This window comes from Peromyscus maniculatus, chromosome 4 (assembly GCF_049852395.1).
Source record: "Peromyscus maniculatus bairdii isolate BWxNUB_F1_BW_parent chromosome 4, HU_Pman_BW_mat_3.1, whole genome shotgun sequence".
Taxonomy (NCBI): Eukaryota; Metazoa; Chordata; class Mammalia; order Rodentia; family Cricetidae; genus Peromyscus; species Peromyscus maniculatus.
Genome location: NC_134855.1, coordinates 128,498,046 through 128,515,650, shown reverse-complemented (window position 1 = coordinate 128,515,650; position 17,605 = coordinate 128,498,046). Strand labels below are relative to the sequence as shown.

The window sequence follows — 17,605 nt, the reverse complement described above, 5'->3', positions numbered from 1 at the left end:
GGTACCATGATCACCAACAAGTGTGAACCTCAAATAAGGGTGCATCATTGGAAAAATTGGTCAAATCTCTTAGACATCGAAATAGTAGGCTGTTTTCCATGTTACAGAAAACAATGGTGATACAAAAGGTCTTCAGCTCACCATGGTTTAACTTACTGTTTGTTTGTTTGTTTGTTTTATTTTATCTTTGTTTTAGTTTACCATTGATTTCTCCAGGTGTTAAATCCATCCTGACTTAGGACACCTTAGACTTATAATGGGTTCAATGGGAGGCTAGTGAGGAAAATCATGTTTCAGAAATCTCTGGGATCCTGGTGTGGGGTAATGGGGATAAAGATGGTACCCTTGAGGACTTTCAGGAGGCATGCCCTACCTGTATCTTGCTTTTTGTGCTCAGGACAGGGTGGGGCTAGTGTGGACAGAGGGAGGATGCTGTCTCTGGATATATTCAAGTTTCCTTTGATGCTGATCAGAGTCAGGATATGAGGAGCCCAAGTTCCACCCAGATGTACAGCCTCCCTCATGAGGATGTGACAGCTGTTCTGGGAGCAGCTGCCTGTGAATGTAGCTCTCCCTTCACTGTGATACAGTGGCACTTGGGACTCTCACAGACCTGGTGAGAATTTCCTGGGAATCTGATGTAGGTGGTTTGGTGGGTGGGCTGGGAACACCAGCGAGGATGATTCTAAGACTTAAAACCACTACCTAGCTAACTCGTAGGGCTTGTACATGCTTGCTTCCCGGATGTTGGATGGACACCCCTGGCTGGCTCCACTCACTGGATTTTATCTCATCAAAGCATATGCCATGCCCTTTGTGCTGACTCATCAAAAACCAAGGTTGCCTTCTCCAACTGTTTATTTCACACAAAGATGAAGCCCTAGCTTACTCCAGACACTGTTTCTAAAAACAAAAAAGAAACAGAGCATCTCCTCTTCAAAGAGCTTATTATCATTCCGATCCTGCCACAGCCTGGAGAAGCTTGAAAATGTTCTACGGAGCTTGGCTGTGGGATGATTCCACTTGACACCTGCCACACCAGGCTATCAGGCTACCTACCCACCCATCCCCCCAGCAGCCTGGAGCCACTCATACACAGATGCTCAAAATCCCCCAAATGAAAACGGTGTTGTGTATAATTTTACACATAAAACTGCTGGAAGCCCTAGTCACCAGGCAGACAGCAGAGCACTGCACTGAGAGGTCAGGGACTGTATGTGGGAACTTGGTTTCTCTGTAGTGAATAGTGAAAACAAGCACAGGCTGTTGCAATCACTCACATAACAAACAAGGGTTTCTCTGGGTGGCCCTGCCATGGAAGCTGATAACCCACTGCCCGGACAGGGCTGGTTCTCCGCATCACACACAGGGAGACCTGAGGGCCAGGGGTCCCATGCTTCATTCCCCAGAGCAAAAGTCACCTCTGGAGGTCATAAGGCCAGCTCCCTACCATGTCTCTGTCCTGCCGATCACTGTTTCTCTCTGCCCAAGTATGAGTCTTCTGCCTGGTACGGTGTCCCTTCTGAGTGTCTGGGACTGTACAGTGTCCCTTCCACAGAACTACATCTGTGGAATTAAGTCATTTTATTCTGTACGCAATCTCCCATATGGTCTCCAGAACAGTAAAGGAAAATGAAAATTACTATCATTATGGCTATCTGAGATGGAAATCAAAACAGCCGGCAGGGATGCATAATTCATGCAGGATTCGAGGACTGCACTGGCCAGGCCTTGCATAGCATGGGACCACCTATTAGGATGAAGCACACCCCGTGCTCCTGTTGTCACATGGCACCCCTTCACATACAGCCCTGTCACCTCTAGATCCTCTATAGTTCCTTCTGAAAACCAGGAATGCGGAGAGGAGGTCCACGACCACCATTGTGCACTCGAACTGCTGTGCTGGAGGGCCATCTCTGCAGGAAGTGCCTGAGAGCTTAGCCTGTGACAAATCCACCAAGGGTCTAAAGATCAGAGGGCAAAGGCCATCTTCTTTCTTCAGATCCTCACCTTCTTGACCTGCAGGTCAAAGCTGCCCTGATGTGAGCGGAGGTTTGGGCGTATGGGCCACAAATCTGTGCATGCTTGTTTAGATTCTTAGCTTTTGATTTTTTTAGCTTATGAAGAGTTTTGTGCTCCTGAGGTCATTGTGCCTCATAACACCTCTGGAGATAATTGAACTTTTATTGCCATTTCCATTTTATAATGGACAAAGCAGAGCCTGGGGAAGGTTGACACCTTTGCCAATGGCACTGAACAGCCAGCCCCTCACTGTTTAGTCCAAGCTTTGTGCTGTGTTTGAACTCAGAGCCAGCTGCACAGAAAACCGTTTGGCTTCACCTGTGTCTATATGCTGCTTCCCTCCGGCCACCAGGGATTCTGATCATCTCACTTCTAAATTGGTGTAGGCCAAGATGGTTGTGTAGGTGTGGCAGCAGCCACAGAGGTGCTGATATTTTCCCATACAATCAAGACTGGAATCTGCCGCTCTGTAGCCCCCCAAGCATGCTAGGACTATAGTGTCTGGCTCTACCTGTCTCTGAAGAATTACATCACTGTCCCTATTCTGTGAAGAAGTGGGTTTCAGAACAATAAATACTCTGCAGATTCTTAATCGAACCACACACTGAAGTTATGGAGTTGTTCTTGCATGACATCAAAAATAATTAATCAGTTTGATTAAAATGGATTTTTTAAAATTCAAGAAAAGTTACAGAGAAGATAAGAACATCCTGGCTTGTAATCCTTCCTTTGCTCTTCCATCTGGGTCCTCATGGGTTTAAGTGGCCATGGGCATAGAGCCACCAAACAGGGAGGGGAGGAGATACAGCTGGCCCAAGAGATGTGCAGATTCCTTCAGCCAAGGAGATGAAATTTGCACCACCCATGCAGAAGAGACTCAGCTTGTAGGGCAGCTGTCTTTTAAATCCCCTCCCTAGGTCACTGTCTGGAACATCTGCAGCAGATGGGAAACACTCACAGAAGTTCAAGATTCATGTTATGTCTCCTGGTGAGCTGCAGGAAGCGAGGCAGAGGCAAGCGGGCTGCTGGCTCTGCAGCCTGGGCCCCCTGATTGGGCGGTCCCCTGAGGGGCCTATCCCCCCACTAGGCTGATGGGTCTCAAGCCTCATATTATTATTTTTTTTATTGTTAAATAGTCACAAGGTCAAGTTTTGTGCTGATCTTCACCCAGTTCCACACTCACTGCAGCTAAGTGAGCAAGTGCTACCCGCTGTTTCCAGGGAGCGAAGTTTGATTCATCTTTGTTACTTGGACTCCCTCCAGGTGTCATGACCAGTGTGGGGACCTGGAGTCATCCTTCTTCCTCCACCTGGTCATCTGGGCAAGAAGGTCACCATTTGGTCTTAGGAGGCACTCTGGACGGGTTCATTATACTAGGCCAGCAGCTGCTAGCCACATAGACCCATGCAAACCTAAATCACTTAGCATTAAATACAGCCAACAGCTGGCTCCTTGGACTCACCACACATTCCATTACTCAGAAGCCACAGTGTGCAGTACCTGTCAGTACACTTCTCTCATGTTCACGCAGAGCTCACTAGCTCAATACATTAGTGGATTCTCCCCGAATGTCATTTCTCATCAGGGACTCTCCAACACTTGACAGACTGTCTCAGTCTTCCATGACCTAGCTAGAGATTGTCTGCAGTGCTGCTGCCTACTATCTGACTTGGTCTACGCTCCTGGCAGGCAAAGATCACAGGTATTTCCTAGTACAGGGAGGGCTCAGTGAACCTTTGCTGGTTAAAGAACTCACCTGTGGCCTTAGCCAACAGAAACACCAACTTCAACTAAGAAATGACTCCATCAGATTGGCCCATAAGCAAGTTTGTGGAGTATTTTCTTGATTAATGATTGATGTGGGAAGTTCTAGTCACTGTGGATGGTACCACCTCTTGAAAGGTGGTCCTGGGTTGTATAAAAAAAAAAAACAAGCTGAGTGAGTCATGGGGAACAAATTAGTAAGCAGCATTCTTCCATGGTCTCTGTTTCAGTTCCTACCTTGAGTTCCTGCCTGGACCTCCGTCATGGTGGTCTGGAGTTGATGCAATCAAAGATGAAGCAAACACTTTCCTCTGGCTTTTGGTCATGGTATTTATCACATCAATAGAAACAAAGCTAATAAAAAGTCTGTGTTCTCTGCTTTGTTCAAAATCAAGTCACATTAAAAGCCAGATATCCCCTATAGCCATATTGTATGGTACCCGCATAGCTCACAGATCTGGAGTCTCACAAACACAGAATACAGGAAGGCCCATTTCAGGATACGAGTACAATTGTCCTAAACAATATATTAGCCATCTTGGGCATATGTGAGGAGCATGTGTTTAGTTTCTCCTGTTTGGCCCTGGGTTCCCCATAGATTGAAACTGTATCATGAGGTAGTGAAAAAGAAGCAAACTAAACCCGCAACAGCTTGAGGATGTAGTTCAGTTGGTAATGTATTTGTCCAGCATGTACCAAACCCCTGTTTTTGATTCCCAGCACTACATAAACTGAGCATGGTGGGTCCTTTTTCTGTTTGCATATTGGGTTCCCAGATAATTTTTTATAAAAGAAATAACAGTTATTAATAAACTTTGGAAATGAGTAAGTGAATGATCTACTCAGAAGCAAATCATTTTTATTTTTATTCCTTCCAGTAGCATATAGTTCAATGTTCCATAAATGGTGGCATATTCCTTGGGAAGAGAGTTTCTATGATTTTAGAAGACATTGACCTGATTAAAATCCTGAAATATGTAAGTGAAGGAGTAAAAAGTAAAGTTAACTTAGGAGGAAAACAAATAAAACACAGGTGACGTGCACGTCCTGCAAGGGATGGGATGAAGTCCCTACTGCCTGCTGTCCTGGGCTTGTCTTGCAAGAGATGAGGCTGAGGGTCCTGTCATCTCCCTGCTTATCACCAACCCCTTTCCTTTGGAAACTCTCAGTGTGATTCCGAGCCAGACAGAACCGAAGTAGGCAGAGAAACAGGAAAGTTAAAGCAATGCTTCTCTATCTGTTGGTCACAATCTCTTGGGGGTCACATATCAGATATTTACATTATGAACAAAATTACAGTCATGAAGTGGCAACTAAATAATTTTATGACGTGTGTGTGTGTGTGTGTGTGTGTGTGTGTGTGACCACAACATGAGAAACCATGTTAAAATGTCTCAGCATTAGGAAGTTTGAGAACCACTGAGTTCAAGGGATGTGGGTAAGGAAAAGAGTTTCACTAGATGGCAGGAAAGGAATGATGCACCACCTGCCATATTGGGTTGCACCCCTGTTACTGGTGCTCAAGTGATTTCCAACACCTGAAGAACAATTTACCAGCAAACTGTGGAATGGCTGACCGAATGTTGGCTAGTGTGTAAATGTGTAGCTGAAGAGGAAGCTGAAACACACCGATGTGTGACTCACCACCAGGAGAGGCACCCTTTTTTCAAGTTATTCATATTTTGTCCTGCTTTGGTTTTATTCCTCTTGGTTGTAGATCCTAGTTCCAACTTTCTCAGCTCCCCATGAAGATCACATTCCCATGGATCAACATGTTTTGCATGCGATTTCAGTTCTTCCTGTAAAATGCTTGTTTAGACTTTTGGAGCAGGCACCAGGTCCAGCTGTAAGTAGCTGTCATCCCCACCCATGTTTGTGAAAGACATACCTGAAGTCGTCACTGCACCAGGCACAGGTTCCCATGGGGAAGACTGTGAGAGGAGCTGGTGCATGCAGGGCAATGGTTAAAAGGGAATCTTCTGCTCATAAGCATTTGTTGTGGGCAAAAACCAAACTCGTTGCTCATAAGAAAGTGTCTAGTTAGCATCTAAGGATGGCTAAGGCCTTTGGAGTCCTGAAATCAGGAGACAAAGGAAGCTTAACTCATTAAGATTCACCCCTGGTGCAGCTTTTGATAAGTCTTTGGTCATGGAGGTGGAGAAAGATGATAAGGCATACAATTATGGCAGAGGAATGTTGCTCCATACGCAACCAATGGCTTGATTAGGATAAGAAGCCCCACCTATGTATAAGACAATGGTTCTGCCATTGTTCCTGAGTTCTGTGAGTGCTTAGGGCCCTGGGAAGGCAGCTTTGGCGAGCACCGTCTTCAGACCCATCTAAGTGTGGGATCTCAAGGGTTCAGGTGCAGTCATGTTCTTGCAAGGTTACATAGTTTGGGTGTTGTATCAGTTACTTTTCTTAATGCCATGATAAAATAACTGACAAGAAGCAAGTTAAGGAAGGAGAGGTGTAAAATGCCTCCTGGTTCCAGGAGTTTGAGTCCATGATGATGAGGAAGCGTGGAAACCGGAGTGGCTCAATCTACGCTGGTAGGACTTTGTGGCCATCACTTCCTATGTCTTGGAAGACCAAGAAACTGAGAGCTTGCTCTGGAAAAAAAGCCAGGCTCTAACCTTTGAAGGCTCTCTGTCCAGTGACCACTTCCTCCAGCTAGGTTCTACCTCCTATAAGTTTTGCAGACTCTTTTAACAGGGCCACGAGCTGAAGACCAAATGTCTAAACATATGAATCTGTGGAGATATCTCACATTCAAACACTACATGTCTGTCTCTCAGAACTCATGCTATAAACTCCATTTCCAAAGTCAGTGGGAATAAGAGAGTGGAAACAGTCTGGATGCAGTGTCTGAAGGTGGGAATGACTAGGAGTGGATAAGACAATTAGGGTGGTATCCTCATTGTATCCTGGTGGCTTTTTAGGATGAGGACGATATAGGAAGTGATCCACACACTTCCTGCCTTTTGCTGGGGGATATCCTGTTCTGACTAGGCATTCTGCCATCAAGGTGCTCACTGTCAGATGGGGTCCCTCTGCTAGCTGACATAGAACCATAAGACACAAATAAGTTTGTTTTTGACAAAGTCTACCTAGTTTTCATGGCATGGTTATTAGCATTAGAAGATGAGCTAATGTGGAGGCACCCCCAGGAAATGAGACAGAAGAGATGTGGAGGACTGTCAGAGACTGCAGTCAATGCAGGAGTAGTACAGCCTCTGTGGGCATCTGGAACCTCTTGCAGGAGTCACAGTGGTTAGTTTCCTGGGGGATAGTTTCCTCTACAATTTATAGAGCAGATTAAGAAACAGAAAGTCTTCAGGTCAGTGGAGGTCAGGCAGGGGACCTCACCTGCAAGAGTGCTATCTGAGAGAGAATGAGGAACTAAGTCACTACCTTAAGTCCTGTGGATAATCTCGGGGTATTGGATACCCCCAAACTTCAACTAAGGAACAAAACCCACTAAACTCAGTGCAACCTTGAGAGATGAGATAAACACACAGACCATGGTCAGGCAGGATGAAGAACCATCACCATCACCAAGAAAATAGGTACAAGTATGGCTCGATAAGGAAAGGAATGGCTCAGTTGCCTTTAGCCTACTGGCTATGGGAGAGATAGGTCTTTTCTGTATAGAACACACAGATTGCAAGCCCAGTGCCACTTTGAGATCTTTGGCAGCAATTATCCATGCAGCTCACACATGATTGAGCCGGCATGATAATGAGTATTCAGAGACGGGTAATACCTGGGGGGCACTCACCAACCTAAGACAGAGAACCTGTGTGGCCTGGGCAGGCGTCTCCATGACGGGTAAGGTGGCCTGCTGATGTCCCATGCAACCCAAGTCAGAAGCTCATTTTTTAATAAAAGGGGGACCTGCAGGGCCCTGGCTCCCGTTTTGGGTAACTGTTGCCTTGCTTGCAGACCTTGACCTTGATATCCTCCCAATGCTAATAATTCCCTGCCAGGTTCCACCCTCCTGAACGCTTAAGGGAAGTTCCTTATCTGTGTATCCTGAATAACTGGCGTTAACAGCTTAGATGCAAGATTGTAAATCATCAGTAGCGAACTTCTGCCCTCCGGGGTTCTCCCATTGTGCTGTAAGCCTGTAATTAAGACCTCCTACCCCCTTCAAGAAATGACATTCAACGTTTAAAATTTTATATATATATAATATATATATTATATTATATAATATATATATATAATATATATATATTTGAATGAATATTGTGAATGTAATCTATGAATACCACAAATGTGATTAATACCATGAATGTAATTTAAAAAATAAATAAATAAATTTTTTTAAAAAAGAAAATGGGTACAGAGAATAAATGCAAACCTTGTTGTGAAAGCAAAACCAGCCCAGCCTAGACTAGGTGTGAAGGACGCAGCATGATTCACACAAAAGTGATCAGGACATAGCAGGAGAGCAATGTGTGTTGTGTCGGGTCTCCAAAAGACCCAGGTCAAATGGTTAACTGTGGTGCCTATTGCCATACCAAAATGCACAAGGGCCTCCAGGCTCACTCGATACTTGTGGACTTCTCAGCTCTTCTTACCACATCCTCTACCTTGAACACCAACAGTCCAGGAACTCCCTTCACTTCCCACAGCTTCTCTTTCCTATAAAAATCTGCCATTCCAGCCACATGCTCTCTTGGTCTCTTGGTTCACTTGCTGCTTCTCTCTTGTGCCTGTCCCTTCTCTTCCTCTCTCTTTCCCCACCTATCTCTCTCTTCTCATGGCCTGGTATTCTCCCTTATATCTACAGTAAACTCTTTCTCCTCGACCATCCCTTGTGGTCATGTCCTCATTTCATTCATGCAGCCGTGGTAATGTTTTGCATTTCTTGTTATGGACACAAACTCATGGCGTGCTGTGTTAGCCAGCTTTCTGTCACTGTAAGAAAACACATGAGATAACTTAGGGACAGGAAAAGTTCACTGTGGCTCAGTTTTGAGGGTTTAAGTGGGGCCTGTGGCAGGGAAGCACATCATGGTGGATCACACTCACTTGCACGATGAGCCAGAAGGCAAAACAGAAGGTAGAGGGGCAAGGGAAGAAGAGAGAGAGAGGGGAAGACAGGGAAGAGGGAGAGAGAGAGAGAGAGAGAGAGAGAGAGAGAGAGAGAGAGAGAGAGAGAGAGAGAGAGAAAGAAAGAAAGAAAGAAAGAAAGAAAGAAAGAAAGAAAGAAAGAAAGAAAGAAAGAAAGAAAGAAAGAAAGAAAGAGAGAGATCAAGGTTTCATTGTCTCCTCTAAGGACATGCTCACCAATGGCCTACTGGCTTCCTGCTGGGTTCCACCATCACACAATACTGCCACCCTGAGAATCAAGAATTTAACACATGGCCTTTGGAAAATACTAAACATACACAACAAAAGCCAGGATTTGGGAAGAAAATGAGACTTCAGTCTGATGGTCACTGACTTAGTAAAGGAATTTTTTGCAGAGGGATCAGCACGTGCAAAGGCCATAGGTTGACAGTGGGCTCAGGGCTGTGGACAGTTAGGGTTCACAGCATGAGGTGAGATTGAGGAATGCCTGCATCTAACCCATGCCACAAGCCAACCACACCCTTCTGCTTGAAAAAACTAGACATATCTTACATCAACTGAAGTAATAGGGAAATAATCAGAGGGTTGGTTTCAAAACTACAGGTCAAGCTATTGACTGTCGATACAGTTAGTAGATATGCACCCCAGCTTTAAATTTGTGTCATTTATACAGGTGATTCTTCATAGCATGTAATAACCATATACATATTTTCTGAGACAAGTACCTATTTCAGAATTTGTTAACTCTAGTTTGTAATGTTTGTCTGGGGAGCTCAGAGCTTAATCAGTCTACTCTTTACTATTTTTTACTGGTTTCACATGGAAAGTTGAAATGTCCCATCACATAGGAGAACCTGTTCTCCCTCTCCTGGATATGTTCCCTTCCTGAAAGCAAAGTCCTGAACAGAGAAAAACGATAGGCAAGGCAGGTGACCACTGTCACATCACATATTAACTAGCCCCATTGTTCTTCCAGATGTCACGCATCCAATAATGTTCTCCAGCCTTGGACCTTAATTGCAAGAAAGCAGTGTCTCTTAGTCTTGAACACACTTCCCTGTGACATTATACCTCTCATTCCCTCACTAGGGACCTTAAAAGAGCAGGCTCTGTTCTTGCAGAGGCTGAAGCTTTCCCTCCAGACCCCACCACACTGCCAAACTTTAACAAACCCTGCTTGAAGGCTGGATGAGCAGCTATGCAGTTGGTGAGACTGCAAAGAAATGGGCAGACAGGATGCCAATCAGGGCAACCTTTAGGAAGCCAAACTGTCAGGATATACCAAAACCACAGATTTTAGTCTTTGGTCTCACAATCCTAGTCCTAGGAATTGATCTGCAGGATTAAACAACAAAAGCATAAGATACATGAGCACAAGATGTTTCATTGCAATGTTATGAGTAACTACAAAATGCTGGAAACAACTCAACTTGAATGTTCATTCAAAGAAGGGTGATGTTGCATGTCTTCCTGGATAGACATAAGCAAATATTTACATATGTCTGATAGGCAAATGGCAGACCAAAGAACTGATTCTACCAGTTCTATTTTGGTGAACCAATGAGTTCATTGGAGTATTTACTTACAGGAGCATGGGTAGCACACAGGCAGCTGAATACCCAAAAGCCCACTCAAAATGGATGATGATTCACAAAGGCTGCATCCCTGAGGCTCCCAGTACGATCTACAGATAGATCTGCTGGCCAGAGTGTCTATCTTACCAGCAGTTGGTACTGCTTATATGACTTTGGCCAGAGGCATTGTGACTGTCTTAGCTTACTGAGTCTTGTAAGTTCTGTGAGTAGCTCCTGAGTCATATGTGCCTCCCTCCTCGCGCCAGGAAGGAATGTTCCAATTTTGAAGGAATAGCCACAGGACAGGTGGGTAAATGAACCGTGCTGTGGCCCCACAGGAGAACATAATGAAGCTTGTAGAAAATGATAGATGAGTCCAGAAGAGAATATTAATAAATACCATATCCATAGAGAGATAGAAAAGTACACAAGCTTGTAACCCATGACACTTCACTCAGTGACCGACTCCATATGCTATGATGGTCACATAGAATATTATTTCGAGTGACATTGAAGCCATCTTAGTTAGTGTCAGTCCAGTTTATGAAGTTTGCACAATAAAATTTCCTAATAGTGTCTTTTATAAGAAGCATCTGGTTATCAAGTGTGTGTGTATGTATGTTGCTGTGTAATATACATATCATAATCAAGTCTACCCACAAATATCACAGGAGTTGGGCATTTGTCTAAAGGTACTAATATGAGTACCTCCCTGCAAACTACTCAGTGATTACCAAGCAACACAGTCCTGTGGTCAATGAGACATTTGGCTGTCACCAAAGGAAGAAATCAGAGTTGCCCACACTGGTAAAAGGTAAGAAAATGCTTCTAGTATCCTGACTGGTCAGACTGGGAGATATGGCATCATTTTTGTGGCTGAAGTTAAATTATACAGAGTCAATCAGACAAGCCCAAACTTACAGCTGGCCTGCAATGTAACTGACCCATACTCTTCAAAAGTCAAGGTCACGACCAACAAGAACAGACAACAGGGCTATGCCAATATATACAGTGTGGGAACTGGACCTGAATTTCCTTTCCTTTGCTATACAAGCAATATATGGAGAAAGGAAATAAATAAATGAGAGAGAGAGAGAGAGAGAGAGAGAGAGAGAGAGAGAGAGAGAGAGAGAGAGAGAGAGAGAGATGCACTTTATAGATTAGGAAAGAGTATTGTAACTGCTAATTTCCTAATAATTATATTCTTAGAATATGTGCGCAAGTGTGTGTTTGTATGAATTACATATATTTTTCTACTTATAATATATTTAGGATTAAAGAAACATCATAGCTGCAACTTACTTCCAAAGAGCACAGAAAATAAATGACCATAGACAGAATAGTAAAGCCAGCATGAGAAGATGCATGAAGCCTGAGGAATATGGAGATGAGAATTCAGGAACTTGTGTATTAGTTCTGAAACTTTACGTCTGCTATCACCTTAAACATAAAATGCCAAAAGTCCCTTCAGAAATGTTCTATTTCAGTCAGAAAATTCTACTTTAAATTCAATTCTTTTCCTTTGGGGATTAAGCATTGCATACAATTTTTCCTTCTTCTGATTGTGCTTTAATGGAAATGCTGATGTGGATGCCACTGGAAAAATTGAAAAAAGAAAAAACTGAATTCCTTTTTATGACACATGAAAATGTATTCAGCATAGCAATCTGGCATCTCATCCTGTTTGTCCTTTTTGTGTTTTCACAGGGAAGCTACTTAGTGGCTACTTAGTGGTACACACATCTGCCCTCGAGAACGGAAGACATCAAACACTTCCAATGGATGAGCTTGAGCCAAGCAAACCAAAGTGGGGTCCTTGGGGTCAGGATGACTTCTCAAAGGACACAGAAAATGAGCACCCACTGCAGGGCCACCAAGCAAAGAGCTGTTGGTGCATCTGGAAGAGAAATAGTTGTTTAAGCCACAGGACATTGGTTGAATTCTCAAGCTCTGTTACCTAACACTTCCACTGGTGTGAACTAGAGGGAACTTACCAGAAACCAGGAGTGCAACTTCAGGCTGCAGGTAAGGAGTGTGGGCTGGGAGAGGCAGCAGCCAAGTAGCATGCCGGCCCTCCCTAGAGCTCAGGCAAGCTTGGGGAAGCCGAAACTTATCTATCCACAACGATTACCTTCTCGGTAGTAGTCTCTATGCCCCTGCAATGGAATGCCCTGGGAAAGGAACTCCACGGTGCCCCTCCCTTTACAAGACTACTAGCCATCTCTACCCCTGTATCTTGGCCAGCCCTGTCTTCTGTCCCAGGGTGCTATTTGTCTGGGCTGAGGATCTCATTGCGCTTGGTCCAGATCAGGTGAGCAACAGATTCCCACCTGAGCAATCTGATGTCTGTTCACCATGTCCAAATTCCAGGTATCGGCCAGCGGCATTAGCTCTAGATAGTTTTAGGATTTGGTGTCTACATCTTTCATCTTTGCAACCAGGAGGGAGGCCAAAGTTCAAAACCTAGGAGCTGGAGAGTCCTATATTCCAGCAGACCCAGATGTGATCAGCCATCTTTGCTCTTAGTCGGCCATTCCCAGCTGACCAAGGGGCCACACACACCACATGGAGGAAACACCCACAGTGCAGGTGGGCTCCTTCATTCAGAGAATTATTTTCTAAGCCAGCAGCTGCTTCTGTGAAAGCACCAATTATAGTAAACCTTTGTGTTCATAGAAAGGGCTGTGTATTCTGTGTGATTGGGTATCAGCCATTTAAAACAACTCTCTAACTTACATTTTTCTTAGGTGTTCTGAAACATTCTGTGATTTAAAAGAAAGCATTTATTTAGTTAGAATTTGAAGACTATAGAATGAATATTAAAATTCATTAACAATTGCCATATATATATATATATATATGTGCTTAAATTATTTAAAGTATGCTGATTGCATATACTTCGAAATAATACACAGAAATATATATGCTTTGAAATAGTATATATTCACTTTGAAATATAACATGTATATATATATACACTTTGAAATAATTTTAGACACTCATACAAATTTTAAAAATAGAACAGAGTTCCTGTAGAAATGGCAAAGATAGAACAGAGTCCCCACATGCCCTGACTTATGCCTTACATAACCAACCATCAAACCCCACACAGTGACATCGACTTAGTGCCTGTGACTCAATGCTGGCCCGACTACAGCCACCTGCTCTCTACTGTCCTCTGTGTCAGTGGTGATGGTTCTGTGAATTCAGGTACTCACACAATTTATGTAACCACCAGTAACCAAGAGATAGAAACTGTCCATCATTTCTAGGAGTCTCCCTCATCTTCAGCTTCAGATCACATGCCTGCTCAACTTTAGCTCTTGACCAACCTTGAACTACTGTCTGTTCTTACGGCGCTGTCTTTTGGCAATGTCATACAAAGGGATCCCACAGCACATAGTCTTGTGAGACAGGCCTTCTACAGTTAGTGTAACACTCCTGGGATACATCCAGGCGTCGGGTGTATCATGCCTTTCCTCTTGCTGCATAATGATCCATGAGAAAGAAGTACCACACTGTGTCTATCCATTTCTCCACTGAAGACATTTGGCTGCTTCTGTTTTTTCACTATTCAAAGCAAATATTATGGATAAATTTGTTCAGAAATTCATGTGGATGTATGATTTTATTTCCTCCAACACGCACATACAAAACCACGGAGACAGGATTAGTTTAACTTTATAAAAAAACAAACTGTTATTCAGAGCGGCTGCAGCAGGTTGCATTTCTATCGTCAATAACTGGGAACCTTACAGAATTGAAGTCTTCCCTTTTCATTCAAGAACCCGTCTAGCTGTCTACAGTGCAATGCTCTAACTCTTCTAAGGCACTCCCAACTTATCATGGGCATCATTGTGGCTGGTTATGGCTATGAGCTTGTAACTCTCCTAATACAATTCTCCTGAAGGGTGATTTCATGTCACTTCCTTTCTTGGAGCTTGCAGTAATTTTCAGAACTGTTTATTCTGCATCCTCACCAGCACCTGGTGGTGTCAGTTTTTTGTTTGTTTGTTTGTTTCCTTTCTTTTTTATTCTGGTCCCTCTATGTGGTGATATTTAGCTATGAATTTTCTCTGTGCTTCCCTGATGGCTGTGGATGTTGGACATCTTTTGTGTGTGTTTATTTGCCATCTATTTATGCTGTTTGATTGTGTCTTTAAATATTTTGCCCATTTTAGACTGAATGTTTGGTTAGTTACATTTGAATTCATAGTAATTTATGTATACTCTGCTAAGAAGTTTATTTTAATTGTTAACTTGACACAATTGAGAATCACCTTGAAACAGTCTCAGTGACAGTTGTCTAGATAAAGTTGGCCTATGGCGTATCTGTAGGGGACTGTCTTGATTCTATTAACTGAAGTGTGAAGACCCAGCCCACTGTGGGTGGCACCATTACCTAGGCAGGGATCTGGAACTGTGTAAGAATGAAGAAATCAAGCAGGGCACAAGTACACATGCTTTCTGTTTCTAATTATGGATATGACAAAATCAACTCCCTTAAGCTCAGGCCACTATGAACTCCCTGCCATGATGAACTGTGAGCTAAAATAAACTCTTTATTCCCTAAACTACTTTTGTAAGGATATTTTATCACAACTAGAAAAGAAACTGAGAACACTTCATTCTAAGTCTTTGTTGGGTATGTGATGTTTTTTCAAGTATTATCTGCAACTTGTTTTTTTTTTATATCATCTTGATAGTGACTTCTGTAGAGTTTAAAAAACATTAATCTGGATTGTGCTTTTAGTACCATATCTAAAACTCTTTCATCTAATACTTAGGTTATATAGATAGTTTCTATGTTTTTTTTCCAAAGTTTCATGATGATATGTTTTCCATGTAGGTGTAATGACTCATTTATTTTTAGAATAGAATTCTAATATATGTTTACTAGATTATCTTATTTAAAAGAACAAATATGCCTACTGTCTAATCCCCAATGTGAAAGACACCACTAATGTCAGTTCATGATAATTTTGAAACAGGTTAGAGTAGTTAGTTAATAAATGGCAAAAAGAAAACCACCTGTGTTAAGTTTTGCACCAACATATATTTTGAGGAGGTAAGACCCACCAACAGTTAAAAGAATTCTATAGCAAATCCTCCCATAGCTGCCACTCAGATTCCACAATTGGCTTCATCATGTGTCTGCCCATCTGCTCACTTTTCTACCCACCCTTCTCTTCTTATTTTTCTAGATGCACAGTACTGTGAGCCATGGCCATTTCCTTGAACTCTTCAGTATACACACCATTAACTGAGGTTCAGTATTCTACTTGCCTTTTTTTAAGTAGTAAAATTTACAAAAAATATGATTTTAATAGAAAACTGATGTTTCCTAGTTCTGATCCAGCTAATTTGGATCAGCATGGTCTTCAGATACAAAAAAAAAAAGTTTTGAAAAAAAAGAAGAAAAAGAATGGGATTTGGTATTAAAGTTTGATTTGTTCTTTCCTAGTTGTACGACCCTTGGGTCAAGTCACCAATTTCCTTGGTATGAGCTATTCTTGTAGTCAAGACACCATGATGCCATAGGATATCAGAGATATTATACCTGATTCTGTATGTGAATTTAACATGCAGATAGGGTAGAAAAGCAGTGACTGGAGCATCTACTTTGTCATCTGTCATTCTATGGGATATGATTGTTTTCCTTTCACACAGCCTTATTCTTTTCTAGTGGAACACTCCCAGCCAAGGGTGAAGAGAGACAGTAGTCAGTTTGCAGACATTCCAGCACCCCCTGCATAGTGACCAATCTGGTTTCATTTTGTGCCTACATTGCTGTCAACAGGTTGATTGTAGTAGGAGGCACATCTCCCTGATATAAGATGAGGCATTCCACAAGTGGGTTAGTGTGGTGCTGGCAGACAGAAGCTCTTCTGTGCCCATCAAAGGTTCCTGGACTCCCAGAGCTAGTTCTTGTGACCCTAGAGAACTCTAGTCTGTCAGGTATTGCTGTTGGTGACTGGTGACACCACTGAGGGAGCAATGTGAACCGTGGGGATGGAGCTACCTTCTATTCAGATGAACAACTTTGTGTTAAAGCACAGCATCATCTCAAAGAGAACGTCAAAAAGTTCTGCTGCTGTTATTCTTCAGCCTTTACTAGCACACCAAATACTGTGACCACCTTTACCTGTGACCTGGAAGCACATTCTGAGTATGTATAAAAATATAGGAATTTATTACACTTTTCATTGCTGTAACAAAATACATGAGATTTTATAAAGACAGAAGATTTTTGGAGGATGCAAGTTCAAACAGCAATTCTGGTGAGGGCTCCTGTCTACATAACACCATGGAGGACAGGTTTGTGGTGAGAAGGACATCCATGGTGACGTGGGAATCCTGAGAGCGGGGAGGAGAAGGTCTTCCCCTTTTATGATAACCCTCTCTTGAGAACCAACCAATGAGAGCCATTTAACTCTCTTTGGAAGTGACAACACCTCTCATGTTAGCACATGGAGAAGCAAGCCCCTGAAACATAAATTGTGGGGACCACATTTAATCCATGCCAATCCTGTGCTGAGACTTTGATCTATAGTTGTAGCACCCAACAGGATTGTTGGGACAACTCGTGCCTCTTATTTGTTTGGAAGATGTGGTGTGTGTGTGTGTGTGTGTGTGTGTGTGTGTGTGTGTGTGTGTGTGTGTCTCAAAACTCTCCTGGAAGTCCTCATCATCTTTACCTCAAGTTCTGATAACCCCAACTTTAGTCTTTCACAGTGTGGATAGATCCTAAGTGTGACAAAGAAATTATACTGTGGAGGGGCAGTAGTGAGCCCCTAAAATGACAGAATCCTGTGATCTCTAAGCCTTAGGAGTTGAAGGGTCTCACATCTCTTCCAGCCCATGCTAATGACAGATGGCCTGGATATTAAAAGGAAGCAATTGTAGCTGACCCAGATGGTTCAATGTACTAACCAAGGAAAGAGCCATGTTGAGTTCCTTTCATGAGCCCATTTATGACTTCCTGGTTATTCCCTGAAGCAAAATTAGAGCACCTGCCTCCAGCAGCTGCCATAAATATCAAATATCTAATGGGACTGGTCACCACAATCCTCCAAGCTCAGGGAAACACTGTATAGCAGATTTGAACTCCCTATAACAGCCAAGTATCTCAGCCCCAAGGCTTGGACTAAGTCTTTCGCACA

The 17,605-nt window shown here is 43.0% G+C and overlaps 1 protein-coding gene across 3 annotated transcripts in view; it reads right to left on the bottom strand.

Moving 5' to 3' along the window:
- The window catches only part of Syndig1 (synapse differentiation inducing 1), a 160,092-nt gene that overhangs the window by 66,426 nt on the left and 76,061 nt on the right, over positions 1-17,605 (bottom strand). The window lies entirely within an intron of this gene.